Below are 11,061 nucleotides of genomic sequence, written 5' to 3'. Positions count from 1 at the left end.
AATCTTCCCTAAAATAGAATAATTTTTCAAACAGAAGAAAACGAACATATAACAAGAAAGGTTTCCCAAAAAATTGTAGCTTTCGCTATCAAAGCTTATGCTTAGCTAGTTGAAAAGATTGTGACAATTGACACTGCAACTTTCTTCAAGATTAGGAAATTCCTCAAACCCATTTTTTGAAGGGATCGACTAATCTGCTGAATGTCTGAACGTCTGAACTGCAGAAAATAGTAGAATTCCTACTATAAAATTCTCCCATCCTACCAAACCGTAAACTGTCTGAACCTTTTTGACTATTTTGCTGAAATGCCGAATTCTGAACACTGAACATTGAAATAAAAGTAAGAGATCGTCTGAACTTTTTTGACTATTTTGCTGAAATGCTGAATTCTGAACCGTGAAATTTGAAATTAATGTAAGATAGAGACCCTCTGAATTTTTGAGACTATTTTGCTGAAATGCCGAATTCTGAACCGAAATTAATGTAAGATAGAGACCGTCTGAACTTTTTTGACTATTTTGCTGAAATTCTGAATTCTGAACCGTGAATTTACATTAATTTCAAAGTTCACGGTTCAGTATTCAGCATTTCAGCAAAATAGTCAAAAAAGTTCAGACGGTCTCCTTTTTACTTCATTTTCAAAATTCACTGTTCAGAATTCGGCATTTCAGCAATATAGTCAAAAAAGTTCAGACGGTCTCCATTTTACTTCATTTTCAAAATTCACTGTTCAGAATTCGGCATTTCAGCAAAATAGTCAAAAAAGTTCAGACGGTCTCTATCTTACATTAATTTCGGTTCAGAATTCGGCATTTCAGCAAAATAGTCAAAAAGGTTCAGACGGTCTCTATCTTACATTAATTTCAAAGTTCACGGTTCAGAATTCAGCATTTCAGCAAAGTGTCAAAAAAGTTCAGACGGTCTCTATCTTACATTAATTTCGGTTCAGAATTCGGCATTTCAGCAAAATAGTCAAAAAAGTTCAGACGGTCTCTATCTTACATTAATTTCAAAGTTCACGGTTCAGAATTCAGAATTTCAGCAAAATAGTCAAAAAAGTTCAGACGGTCTCTATCTTACATTAATTTCGGTTCAGAATTCGGCATTTCAGCAAAATAGTCAAAAAGGTTCAGACGGTCTCTATCTTACATTAGTTTCAAAGTTCACGGTTCAGAATTCAGCATTTCAGCAAAATAGTCAAAAAAGTTCAGACGGTCTCCATTTTACTTCATTTTCAAAGTTCACGGTTCAGAATTCGGCATTTCAGCAAATTTGTCAAAAAAGTTCAGACGGTCTCTATCTTACATTAATTTCGGTTCAGAATTCGGCATTTCAGCAAAATAGTCAAAAAAGTTCAGACGGTCTCTATCTTACATTAATTTCAAAATTCACGGTTCAGAATTCGGCATTTCAGCAAAATAGTCAAAGAAGTTCAGACGGTCTCTATCTTACATTAATTTCGGTTCAGAATTCGGCATTTCAGCAAAATAGTCAAAAAAGTTCAGACGGTCTCTATCTTACATTAATTTCAAAGTTCACGGTTCAGAATTCGGCATTTCAGCAAAATAGTCAAAAAAGTTCAGACGGTCTCTATCTTACATTAATTTCGGTTCAGAATTCGGCATTTCAGCAAAATAGTCAAAAAAGTTCAGACGGTCTCTATCTTACATTAATTTCGGTTCAGAATTCGGCATTTCAGCAAAATAGTCAAAAAAGTTCAGACGGTCTCTATCTTACATTAATTTCAAAGTTCACGGTTCAGAATTCGGCATTTCAGCAAAATAGTCAAAAAAGTTCAGACTGTCTCTATCTTACATTAATTTCAAATTTCACGGTTCAGAATTCAGCATTTCAGCAAAATAGTCAAAAAAGTTCAGACGGTCTCTATCTTACATTAATTTCAAAATTCACGGTTCAGAATTCGGCATTTCAGCAAAATAGTCAAAGAAGTTCAGACGGTCTCTATCTTACATTAATTACAAAATTCACGGTTCAGAATTCGGCATTTCAGCAAAATAGTCAAAGAAGTTCAGACGGTCTCTATCTTACATTAATTTCGAAGTTCACGGTTCAGAATTCGGCATTTCAGCAAAATAGTCAAAAAAGTTCAGACGGTCTCTATCTTACATTAATTACAAAATTCACGGTTCAGAATTCGGCATTTCAGCAAAATAGTCAAAGAAGTTCAGACGGTCTCTATCTTACATTAATTTCGAAGTTCACGGTTCAGAATTCGGCATTTCAGCAAAATAGTCAAAAAAGTTCAGACTGTCTCTATCTTACATTAATTTCAAATTTCACGGTTCAGAATTCAGCATTTCAGCAAAATAGTCAAAAAAGTTCAGACGGTCTCTATCTTACATTAATTTCAAATTTCACGGTTCAGAATTCAGCATTTCAGCAAAATAGTCAAAAAAGTTCAGACGGTCTCTATTTTACTTCATTTTCAAAGTTCACGGTTCAGAATTCAGCATTTCAGCAAAATAGTCAAAAAGGTTCAGACGATCTCTTACTTTTATTTCAATGTTCAGTGTTCAGAATTCGGCATTTCAGCAAAATAGTCAAAAAGGTTCAGACAGTTTACGGTTTGGTAGGTTGGGAGAATTTTATAGTAGGAATTCTACTATTTTCAGCAGTTCAGACGTTCAGACATTCAGCAGATTAGTCGATCCCTTTTTTGAATACAACTAGCTTCGTATAAATTATTTATTCTGCTAGTATTTTTTATTTTTGAAATAGCAAGAAAGATCATTTTCTTTTCAAGGTATAATAGTTTCGATAGGCTTGGATCCGTAACATGCCTTATTGATATCCATCACTTACCAGCTTAAACGTTCGACCATAACACGACAATCCTTCAAATCCATCATACTTTGTACAGTTCCCTGTTTAGATAACATACGTAACATTTTAATGATAATAAAAAACATGGCCATAAAGAAAGATTCAGCGTTTTCCCCTCAGTTCGATTCTTACCAGCCAAGGCTTATATGAACGTTTTTCTTTCACAGTTACTCACACTGTTCTGTTTTTTATGTTTTTCGGGTCTTTGGGAGAAAAAGCTTCCACTTTTATTAAGCGCTTTTCTTGTACATGGATACCCTTTTTGAAAATCAATAAACTATTATTAAAGGATGAACCGTTACCGTAGTAAAGGAATTCACAAAAAAGTACAAACGCGAAAAAAGAGAACCTCTAGCAGACAGCTTTAACGTTTTCCAAAGCCCACAGCAGTCTGGGAAATAAGGATATTTTTTAAACTAGTCCTTAGGACCAGTGACCCCCTATTCCCCGAAATAATTAACTGGTCTCCGGACTGGTCCCAGCCTTTGTTCTCCTATAGATTTACAATTAATAAACTGGTCCCGAGGACCAGTAACCCCCACTTCTTGAATTAAAAACTAGTCCAAGCAATTAATAAACTGGTTTTGGACCAGAGGAAGTGTGCTATTTCCCACCCTGGCCCACAGCCACTCAATAGCAGGCTTGGAAATAAGGTTTATTTCTGAACTAGTCCTCCGGACCAGTGACCCCTGGGGTACGTTCAGTAACCCTCTTTGATGGCAGCGCTTACTAAGCGATGTGAGATGTACGCTTTTTCGCGTTTCCGGTTTTGACGTCATGATGCTCAGCGCTTGCCCATCAAAAAAACCATCTAATCGATATGGTTTTTTTGATGGCGTGACGTAGCTTTTGGGTACGTTCAGTAACCCTCTTTGATGACAGCGCTTACTAAGCGATGCCAAATTTTCCCCACTGTACGCTTTTTCATGTTTCCGGTTTTGACGTCATGATGCTCAGCGCTTGCTCATCAAAAAAACCATCTAATCGATATGGTTTTTTTGATGGCGTGACGTAGCGCTTGACTGTTGAAAATTTGACAGACGAAAAGTTGGCGCGGGATTTAAAAATTAAATTCCAACAATGCTATTCCTATAGTAATTGTATTAGTTTTTTATTTCAAAAATACTTCTACAATTCAAATAGACATAATTTTCTTAAAAAAATGGATTTTTGCGAGGTCGTTTTAATAATTGAATAGCGCCATTTGCGCTTCGTGACGTTTTGAGGGCCAGTAAGACGTTTCCCCAAGTTCCCCAACTACATTTTCGAAAACAGCGCTAACTTCAAAATGTCACTTTTCCGTACAACAACCTTTTACGTCACTGTGACGTCTCGAGCCCATCAAGTCAACATCAAGAAAACAGCGATTTCCTTGAGATTTTCGTTACTGAACGTACTTGACAGACGAAAGGTTGGCGCGGGATTTAAAAATTAAATTCCAATAATGTTATACCTACAGTAATTGTATTAGTTTTCATTACAAAACTACTTCTACCATTCAAATAGACATAATTTTCTTAAACAATTTCATTATTTGTAAGCTCGTTTATACTTAAAAAGAGAAATTTGCGCTTCGTAACGTTTTGAGGGCCAGTAAGACGTTTCCCAAACTCCATTTTCTAAACCAGCGCTAACTTCAAAGTGTCACTTTTCCGTTCAACAGCCTTTTACGTCACTGTGACGTCTCGAGCCCATCAACCACACATCAAGAAAACAGCGATTTCCTTGAGATTTTCGTTACTGAACGTACCCCTGATGTCTTAAATATGAAACTGGTCCCGGGACCAGTGACCCTTCCCCAATTTATTTTTCTACTGGTCAGTGGTCCCAGGACTTGTGGTCGTTCTCTCCTCTAAAAAAATCTCTCTCGGCTTAGGGTTGTATACACAACTGGACTCCTGGAGTCGAAATTTATGTTAAAATGAAAATAATTAAAGAGGTCCCCATATCAATTTTTAATAAAAGTAGGAATTATTAAACTAGTCATTGGGACCAGTGACCCTCGCGTTTTGAATAAAAAAGTGGTCCAAGCTATTAATAAACTGGTTTTTGACCTGTAAACCTGTCTTATTTCCTAGCCTGCTCAATAGACTACAAAACTTTGGTAGCAGTCTGGGAAATAAGGATATTTTTTAAACTAGTCCTTGGGACCAGTGACCCCTCTAGTGTCCTAAATAATAAACTGGTCTCCGGAGTGGTCCCAGCCTTTGTTCTCCAATAGATTTGCAATTAATAAACTGGTCCCGAGGACCAGTAACCCCCACTTCTTGAATTAAAAAACTAGTCCAAGCAATTAATAAACTGGTTTTGGACCAGAGGAAGTGTGCTTTTTCCCAGCCAGTTTGGTAGGGAAGTTGTAGCCAAGGAGTACTAACTACCTAGGAGTAGAATTGGTAGAAAATATGTTAAGATAGAAAAATTCTAAAAAGGAACCCCAAATTTATAAACTGGTCCCACCGCCTATTTTTCCAAAAACGATAATTAATAAAGTGGTCCCTGGGACCACTGACCCCAGGTTTTGGAATAAATAAACTGGTCCGAGCAATTAATAAACTAGTTTTGGACTGCTTAAGTATTTGGGCCAAGGTCGCGGATTGTAAGTATACGTTTTTATAACTCTTACTGAATTATTTTAATTGAAATAATTTATTTTGTTGTCACCAATACCATCTAACCAAAAGATTCAGTAAAAAGTGAATAGCCCCAAAAACATTTACGTTAATTTTAGGATGAAACTTTTCTCTATCATAAAAATTTTATGACTGACCCCTAAAATATCAACGATAATTTAAGGAAGACCCCTGTCACAACGGAAAAATAAGTGCCATCTATGGTGAAAATATTTTTCCTAACAAACTGGATATTTCCCCACATAAAATTTGACATGCATGGGCCTAGCTCATCCCGGAGGCTCCGCTATAACAGTCTGGGAAAAAAGGATAATTTTAAAACTAGTTCTTGGGACCAGTGACCCCCCCCTAGTGTCCGAAATAATAAACTGTTTTGGTCTCCGGAGTGGTCCCAGCCTTTGTTCCCCTATAGAATTGCAATTAATAAACTGGTCCAGAGGACCAATAACCCCCACTTTTTGAATAAAAAACTAGTTCAAGCAATTAATAAACTGGTTTTGGATCAGAGGAAGTGTGCTATTTCCCAGACTGTCCTATTAGACATTTTTCTTATTTCCGGCTCTGAGCGCGAGCAGCCTGCGTCCGCGAATCGCGTGATCCAGGAGGCTATGACCAAACAAAGCCGTCTTAGCTCGTCTGCTTCAAAACCGCGGTGAAACGTTTTTTTTTTTTTGCTCCTGAAGGGGGATACGAGCTAGGGCTGAATGAAGCCTTACAGCTGCGATTTCTTAGGTTGAAAATTGTGAGGGGAATTAATTAAAGGTTTAAGTGGTGTTTAAGTTTGGTTTTAAATGGCACAAGTGATTTTAGGGAGATAATCTCAGGGGGTAGGGAATTCCAGATGGGGACCAACCGATGGAAAAAAGAGTGCTTCAGTTGATTTTTACGGGCCTGTTGACGAAATAATTTTCTATGGTGACCACGGGTGGGGATAGACGAGGGAGCAGCGGAAAAGAATCTTTGGTCGGGGCAATTTAGGATTTTGAATAAACTGATTAGGTCGAGGTAAGACCGACGAGTAGTCAAAGAAGGCCAACCAAGGGTAGATAGCCTACTGTCTCTGGGTTGATGTTTTAGGATACGCGGTAGTCGAGAGAAGGAACCCTGAATGTTGTCTAGTTGTTGAATGTCGAGAGCTGAGTGAGGGTTCCAGATTTGGCTACCAAATTCTAGGACTGGGCGAACGTAGCAGGTATAAATGCGGGTCAGAAACTCAGGGGTGATGCCTGGGAAATTGGCTTTGATAATGGCTAGTAAACCTTTGGCGCGACCACAAGTCTTTCTCACATGGGAATGAAATTTTAGATTATGATCTATTTGGACACCCAGATCTCGACACTCATTAACACGTTTTATGTTTTGCCCGGAAAGAAAATAAGGGGACGGTGAATCTAGGTCTGAAGGGGTATTTTGTAAAGTTAGGACTAATGATTTGGTTTCGTTAAAGAAAAGACCGTTACGTGTCGACCAAACCTCAAGCTTATGGAGATCAGATTGTAGGGTGAGCACGTCAGTATATGAGTCTATCACGCGGAAGATTTTAAGATCGTCAGCAAATAAACAAAGAGGGGATGTTAGGTCAATGGGCAGATCATTGATGTAAATGAGGAATAGTAAGGGGCCTAGGACACTTCCCTGAGGAACGCCACTGGTAACAGGTAAGAAATCACTCAGGGAATCACTAACCCGGACTGCTTGAGAACGATCAAGAAGATACGATTCTAGCCACCGAAGAATATTATTTGTGACGCCGTAAGCTTGAAGTTTTGCAAGGAGTCGACGGTGGGGAACAGAGTCAAACGCTTTGGCGATATCGACGTGACATGTCGCCGAATATTGTCTATTAAAAACGCGTCGTTTAATGTAATTAGTAATTAGTAAAGTATTCATCGAGTGTTCGGAATTGGCTACTTGCAAAGGTATTTATAATCCCTCTGTTCTTAATTTACTTTTGTGCCGAAACGACATCATTTATGGATGTTTATTTTGTGCTTGAAAACTACGTTTGGGCGGAAATAGGGTTCTATCATCCATTCGTTGAAGGAAATTATAGCTTGTTTTGGGAGGCATTTGGGGTGGCATTTCCTTTAATTGGCATTAACTTAAATATGTTAGTTGGGTACTCGTTTAATTAGTATTTCATCATAGCCTAACGTTTGACTGTGGCTGTTAAATGCATACATATTTTAAACCATTGTTTGAAGCTGTGAAGCTAGACAAATTAAAGATAATTGTCGGTAATTACAATTAACTATATGTACACATCGTGATAAGTTTTAGCAATAGTTCACCTTGCAAGATGCATGGAGTTGTATTTCATTTTAGAAATCCCTTTTTTTAATGTTTTATTTTGCTCTGGCTGCATGCATTTGTGCGTTGCCTACGTTAATCAAGGCCTGTGCGCGATGGCTTCAAAGGGGGGGGGGACTTTTATGACACGCGACTTCTTATTTTCTCCCTATTTTACCGCGAGATTTCATTGATAGCTGGACCAAAACGCGCGCGAAAATGAGTATTTAAAATTCCAAGCGCGACAAAATGAACATTTTCAAACTATTTAGGTCCAGCTATTAGCGCCTCCAGGTCCAGCTAATAGCGCCTTGGATGAGAGAATTTGGCAACTTAAATTGCCAAAATAAAAATAAAAATCGGCGCCGCGCACAGGCCTTGATTAACGTAGGCAACGATTTGTGTTTTATTTTATAATGACTGCATTAATGCATGTTTTTTTGGTTTGGCGTGGCCGCGTGGGACAATTTCCTTATAACCTCTAGTTCTAAATTAGGTTTTATTGTCCTAGTCAATTCGCATTTGAACTAAAGCGAGGATTTCTGATGAATGGATTACTGATTTTAATCGAAAAAACTTAGTTAAAACTATTGTTCGCTATCGGAAATTTTGAAGATTCGATATTTGAAGTCTTTACACATAGGGAATACGCCCATTTATTACGAGTCGTATTGAACAATTCAAAATGGAGCTTGCCTATGATTTCGCTACAACGCCAAGCCCTGACTAAATTCGCCTCGTTAGTATGGGTTAATTCAAATAAAAAATACTTGCGATATACTCTGCCTTTTCGGTTAAACCTCGAGTCACTGAACAACAGAGCGATTGACGATCTGAAGCACTCCAACATACCAACACTTTTTAAAGAAATGACCATGGTGATATTGGAAGAGGTAGGAGATGAAATATGTGATTGGCTTTCCGAAATCATAAACCGCGTCACTACAACTATCCTGGAACACCTACTCGCCAATTTGAGCTGGACTGTTGAAGGCTCATTGAATCGACCAAAGATGGCCAGGTTACTACTAGAAAATCAATCTGACCTTGATTTGTCATTCAGATTTAGAATGGCATGCACATATTGTTTGGAGGATGAACTTAGAGAACTGTGGCCACGAATCAGAGAAGAGCGGCAGTTAAAAGATTTCAATTATGAAAATTTTATAGTGCAATACTGGATCCATAAACTAGACGGACACTTGCTGGACATGCCGCGTAGTTCCTTTTTAGGCCCTTTGTTAGAAGAGATGTCAATTGATGTCAAATTTTTCGTCAGGGTTGTTTTTGATTTAGATTTTAGAAAATCAACAGTAAAATTTCTGTTTAATAATTTAAGTGAAGATGAAAAAATTGAGGCGTTGGATATTATTTTTGAACCATCGAATTATTCAAGAGACGACTTTCTCCAATTTTCAGAAGCATCAGGTCTGGGATATTTATTTAGTCAATTAAATTACACGCAAATGTGCAAATTAGTATCCGAAATTGAACTACCTAAACAGTTATTGATGAACATATCATACTTCGCGTGGCCAAATACACATATTCTAAAGGCATTGGACCATTGCATTGGCAAAATGAAAGGCGCCATTGAAGCTACAAACCGCAATGATTTGGTAGAGTTTGCTGATGGCGCGTTCGAGTTTGTCAGACGCTACAACCGTGGGGTTTTGTTCAGATATTGTTGGACCAGATTCCCAAGAGAAGAATTAAATAAAGTTATCGATTCATGGTTCTTTGATATCATCATTTCTGGATTGACTGAACACAAAGACGCTGTGTCCATCAAAATGGTAATTGATAGTATTGAGCCCAAGAGTTATGCCAAGAATTTATCTTCATTTGATCATCTTCCCATTATCGAAACGTTGGCTTATTACGATACGAATCTGTTGAAATATTACCTCGCTCGTACCGTTGTCAGTAAAAACTTGGCCAAAAACCTCCTTAATATATTGAAGGACTCTAATTACTTAGGAAATATGGAAACCACTACTGGTATTTTAATTCAGCTTTTTCCTGAGTTGGATCCCAATTGCTCAGATTAAGTTGTTACAACGAGTGTAACTTCACAAATATTTGTTTATTTTTTTTTTCGTTCAAATTTTTGCGTTTGTTTTCTAAACAAAGAAGTTGTTGAATTTTGTGCCGAAAATTGTTTTTCTTAAAAGCTCCGCATTTTTATATAAGTAATTTAGAATTGCGCGCAGTTGTAGTTACATCCTTACATAAATATTGTTTATTGTTTAGTAATCACACTGTGACAAGGAAAAATTACTCCCAATTTTCAGGGGGTTTTTTTTCCAAAGAATTTTTTCAAATTAACCCACACATGGTTATCACTTTTGTTATCTTCGTATTGGTTTCAATATTCTTTCAAAAGCTACGCAATTTTTCAAAAGTAATATAGAATTACATACTAATTTTTTTTCACATTTAGTTTTCTCTTATTTAGTGATTATTGTATAAAGTTAGTCGATTTGTTTGGTTTTGTTCAAAGCTTTAACGAACGCGTGTTTGTATTTTTTATTGAACAAACAAAGTTTTCAACTAATTTCATGTTCAAGAAATGTTTTTCTAAATCTGCGCAATTTTAAATAAGTCCCTAAAAATTGCTATTGTACTTGTTATATTTTTCAATCATTTTGTTTTGTACTCTTTTTTGGAGACATAAATAAAAGATGGTCTTCTTTGAAACTTTTTGCGTTTTGAATTTTAATTTCGTGAAATCGAAACGCTGACAATGATAATGCAACTATCTCTATGCATGTCGCTACATCGTATGATGTATATCTACGATGTGGCTATTAGTCCAACCTTCTTGTTGGAATACAAGTGCCACCTTTGACAGTATAAAATTTTTCGTTCGCCATTGATGAAAGAGGATTGTGGTAAGATGGTGATATATTTTCGTTTGTTTGTGTTTTAAAAGGAAGAAAATTTTAATTGTAAGGTTGAGCATTGCGTTTAAATTTGCTAGTAAGGCTAATAATTGCATTTAATTGTGCTAGTAAGGTTGAGAATTGCATTTAATTGTGCTAGTAAGTTTAAGAAATTCTCATTTAATTGTGCTGGTAAGGTTAAGAATCGGATTTAATTGTGCTAGTAAGTTTAAGAAATTTTCATTTAATTGTGCTGGTAAGGTTAAGAATCGGATTTAATTGTGCTAGTAAGGTAGAAAATTCCATTAAGTATTTGACGAGAAACCAACGCACAGGGAAAGGGCTGCCATAATAGGAGAGTTCCCTCGCACCAGATGGAGCTCGCGTTCGCTAAACGCGGGAGGCTAGTCCA

The sequence above is a fragment of the Phalangium opilio genome, unplaced genomic scaffold (genome assembly GCF_054372755.1).
Source record: "Phalangium opilio isolate 3A_F unplaced genomic scaffold, DU_Popi_V2 ptg000209l_1, whole genome shotgun sequence".
NCBI classification, from domain to species: Eukaryota; Metazoa; Arthropoda; class Arachnida; order Opiliones; family Phalangiidae; genus Phalangium; species Phalangium opilio.
Note: the sequence above shows the minus strand (reverse complement) of the source record.